Source organism: Heterodontus francisci, unplaced genomic scaffold, assembly GCF_036365525.1.
Source record: "Heterodontus francisci isolate sHetFra1 unplaced genomic scaffold, sHetFra1.hap1 HAP1_SCAFFOLD_43, whole genome shotgun sequence".
NCBI lineage: Eukaryota > Metazoa > Chordata > Chondrichthyes > Heterodontiformes > Heterodontidae > Heterodontus > Heterodontus francisci.
Window position 1 is genome coordinate 19,973,995 of NW_027141852.1, and position 4,199 is coordinate 19,978,193.

At 42.9% G+C, this 4,199-nt stretch overlaps 1 non-coding gene across 1 annotated transcript; it reads left to right on the forward strand.

Moving 5' to 3' along the window:
- The first annotated feature begins 1,853 nt into the window (after positions 1 to 1,853).
- Positions 1,854 to 1,925, forward strand: trnam-cau (transfer RNA methionine (anticodon CAU)). The gene has a single exon. It is a non-coding gene; the product is annotated as a tRNA-Met (tRNA).
- The last annotated feature ends 2,274 nt before the right edge of the window (positions 1,926 to 4,199 follow it).

Here is a 4,199-nt window from a genome sequence, read left to right on the forward strand (position 1 = left end):
GCAAGGGAATAGACAATGGATGGTAGCACCCTAGGAAGTACAGAAGGTCAGAGGGGCCTTGGTGTACTTGTCCATAGATCACTGAAGGCAGCAGCACAGGTACATAAGGTGGTTAGGAAAGCATATGGGGTACTTGCCTTTATTAGTGGAGGCATAGAATATAAGAGCAGGGAGGTTATGATGGAGCTGTATAAAACGCTAGTTAGGCCACAGCTGGAGTACTGTGTACAGTTCTGGACACCATACCATAGGAAGGATGTGATTGTACTGGAGAGGGTGCAGAGGAGATTCACCAGGATGTTGCCTGGGCTGGAGCATTTCTGCTATGAAGAGAAACTGAAAAGGCTAGGGTTGTTTTCCTTAGAGCAGAGAAGGCTGAGGGGGGACATCATTGAAGTATACAAAATTATGAGGGGTATTGATAGGTTATATAGGAAGAGACTTCTTCCCTTCGCGGAGGGGTCAATAACCAGGGGGCAAAGATTTAAGGTAAAGGGAAAGAGGTTTAGAGGGGAATTTGAGGAAATTGTTTTCCACCCAGAGGGTGGTTGGAATCTGAACACACTGCCTGAAGGGGTGGTAGAGGTAGGAACCCTCACAACATTTAAGAAGCATTTAGATGAGCACTTGAAACGTCATAGCATACAAGGCTGCGGACCAAGTGCCGGAAAATGGGATTAGAATACTTTGGTGCTTGATGGCCAGCACAGACACGATGGGCCGAAGGGCCTGTTTCTGTACTGTATAACTCTATGACTCTATATAAGTCTAAGTCTAAAGTGCGTTATCAGATTCAGAGAATCTGAAAGATAGTATAACCTGAGAAACAAACTGAGATTTCAGTTTAAAACGCACCCAGATTGTGAAACTGAAAGATACAATAGCAATTCAATTTGTATAGACTGAGCTTTGGATCATATTCCAGCCCTCATACAGTATCAGACTGGAAGATACTGTCGCAATTCCATTAGTGCAGACTCAGCTCTACATTACAGAGCAGGGAACATATTGAAACAACCGGGAACACTTTTACACAAGACGGATCATATTTACACAACTGAGAAGATCCTTACCCAACAGGGAACCATTTTACATAATACCAGAGAGCATCTTTACACAACAGCGAATACAGTAAGAAAGAAAAGAAGCAAATTATTATCGTGCACAGGGAATGTGGGGTGCATTGTGATCTCAGACAGGGAATGTGGGATGGACTGGGATCTCACACAGGGAATGTGGGTGGACTGGGCTCTCACACAGGGAATGTGGGTTGGACTGGGATCTCACACACAGCCTCATGCTGTGCGAAAGACCCAGACAGCCAGTGAAGGACGTTTAAAACATAGTCACTGTTGTAGGAAATGCTGCATCCAATTTGCCACTAAGATCAATCTGATAATGAGCAGATAATCACTTGTTTTAGTGATGTTGAGGGATAAATACTGGCCAGGACAAGAGGGAGAGCTTAAAACAGAAAACACTGAAAATATTCTGTTACACAGCAGGAAATATCTTTAAAAGAACACAGGGGACATCTTGACAGAGGACACGTTTCCATAAATCATCCGTCTTTCGCTGTCTCTTGCTGGTTTGCTCAGTAACTTTCTCTGTCTGTTCCTTTCTGGGTCCTGAAATCTCTTCCTGGTTTTCTGTGTGTCTTTCTCTGCCTGCCTGATTGTCGGTGCTGTTACTCAGTGTCCTTGTGCCATTGTGCAGTGAGGGTGAGTCTGTCAGCGACTGTGTTGCTGAGTCTGGGTTCTTGAGCAATCTGACAACAATCCTATTTTGTTAAAAAAAAATTGGGGAAATGATCATATTTCACTAATAGGCAGTTGAAATCAAAGACACCCGGTAGCAGAGTGGCGCAGCGGAAGCGTGCTGGGCCCATAACCCAGAGGTCGATGGATCGAAACCATTCTCTGCTATTCATGTTTTGTAGTAACACGAATTGTTTACTTTCAAAACATCAAGTGTTTATCCACAATCACATCATGCTTCTTCAAACGCTTTATTGCAATCAGCTTTTTTCTTCCACTCAATACATCAATCAGCAACAAGTCTCACAAACCAATTTGTTGCGCACAGGAACACAAGCTGCACCAGCTGCAAACACGTTTCACCCCAGTCTCTCCTCTTTGTTAAACCATTCCTGCAGCGCCTCCTCTCCACCAGCAGATGTAAAACGACGGCAAATGGTCACAGTCAGGAGATGGTGAGTAACAGAAAGTAAAACAATAAGACGGAAAACCTTTACTGAACATTGAATTCAATAATTTCCGAGCATGACAGCACCCACCACACACTCCCCCCACCCTCTCCTTTTTATGTGTAGTTATTTTTCCTTTTTTTCTTTTTAATTTGCTTATTTTATTTTAGGTTTTTTCGTGTGTTTAGTTTGTTTCTACTGTGCCTACCCACTGTTTCTGCTTTTTAATTTTTTTAATGCTTGTGCTTGGAGTGCTCTGTGCTTTACAGTCTATTTACACCCTCTCTGCAGTAATGCTTTGTCTTTCAGCACACCATTAACATACTCTGCTGAGTGATTCCAGCATTTCTTGTTTTTGTTTCAGATTTCCAGCATCCGCAGTATTTTGCTTTTATTTTACCATTAACATACGGTTGGCCTTTGTTCCATGACCTTCTGGTCAGTTATTCTCTGTGACCTTGTCCTATCAACACCTTCTCTTTTGTTATCTCTCCCCCCACCCCCCACCTGCTTTACTTGCTTCAAATCTTTTACATTTCTAATATTTGTCAGTTCTGAAGAAGGGTCACTCCCTGAAACGTTAACTATGTTTCTCTCTCCACAGATGCTGCCACAGCTGCTGGGTATTTCCAGCATTTCTTGTGTTTATTTCAGACAAGTGCCCTGTTTCTCTATCTCAGTCTCATTGTCTCTCTCTCGCTCTGTCTGTCCCTCACTTTCTGCTTCCTAATAGTCTATTCTTGGTTTTCTGTGTTTTTCTCTCTGTGTCCCATTGTCGATGGTGTTGCTCAGCGTCCTTGTAACATTGTGTAGCCAGGCTGAGCCTCCCAACACCTGTGTTGCTGTAATAAAAACAGAAAATGTTGGAAATGCTCATTAGGTCTGGCGGCATCTGTGGAGAGAGAAACAAAGTTAACTTGAGTTAACGAAACAGACCTGAAATGTTAACTGTTCTCTCTGCACAGATGCTGCCAGACCTACTGAGCATTTCAAGCATTTTCTGTTTATGTTTCAGATTTGCAGTATCCGCAGTATTTTGCTTTTGTACGTGTGTTGCTATGTCTGGGACTGTTTGAGTGCAATGCTATTGCTTCATAAACAGCGTTGAAACAAGCATTTATCTCGCAAACACACAACACCAATACACAGCTGGATAGAAACAGCAGCCTGCAGCAGAGGGCGCAGTGGAATTTATTAACACAAATAATTCACCAACACATTATTTACTGCTACCCACATTCACAACACGCTTTGTGTTAACACATTTTACTCTTTATTTACATCAACTTCTTGCTTCCAGTCAACACTTCAATCTGGAACACAGCTTCCAAATCACCTTTATTCACAAACCCGAACACAAGCTGCAAATGCTGCAAACACACACCAGCCGAGATTTTCCCTTTTCTGTCAACACATTCTTGCATCATTGCCTCTCCACCAACAGTTGCTACTAGAATCATAAAATCATAGAATGGCTACAGCATAGAAGCAGGCCATTCAGCCTGTCGAACCCGTGCTGGCTCTCTGCCAGAGCAACTCACCTCGTCCCACTCCCCAGTCAGTTTAATTTCGAAGGTGGGGAAACTTATCGAAAGAATAACTCGAGACAACATTAATAGTCTCTTGGACAAATGTGGGTTAATTCAAGAAAGCCAGCATAGATTCCTTAAGGGAAAATCACGTTTAACTGTGCTGCTGGAGTTTTTTTGATGAGGTAACAGAGAGGGTTGATGAGGGCAATGCTGTTGATGTGGTCGACATGGACTGTCAAAAGGTCTGGCAGCATCTGAAAGGTCACTGACCTGAAACGTGAACTTATTTCAGATTTCCAGCATCTGCAGTATTTTGCTTTTATTGCCTTTCAAAAGGTGTTTGATACAATGCAACACAACAGACTTGTGAGCAAATTTATAACTCATGGAGTATAAGGGACAGTAGTAACAGGGATATGGATGGCACAGTGGCACAGTGCAGCACTGCAACCTCACAGCTC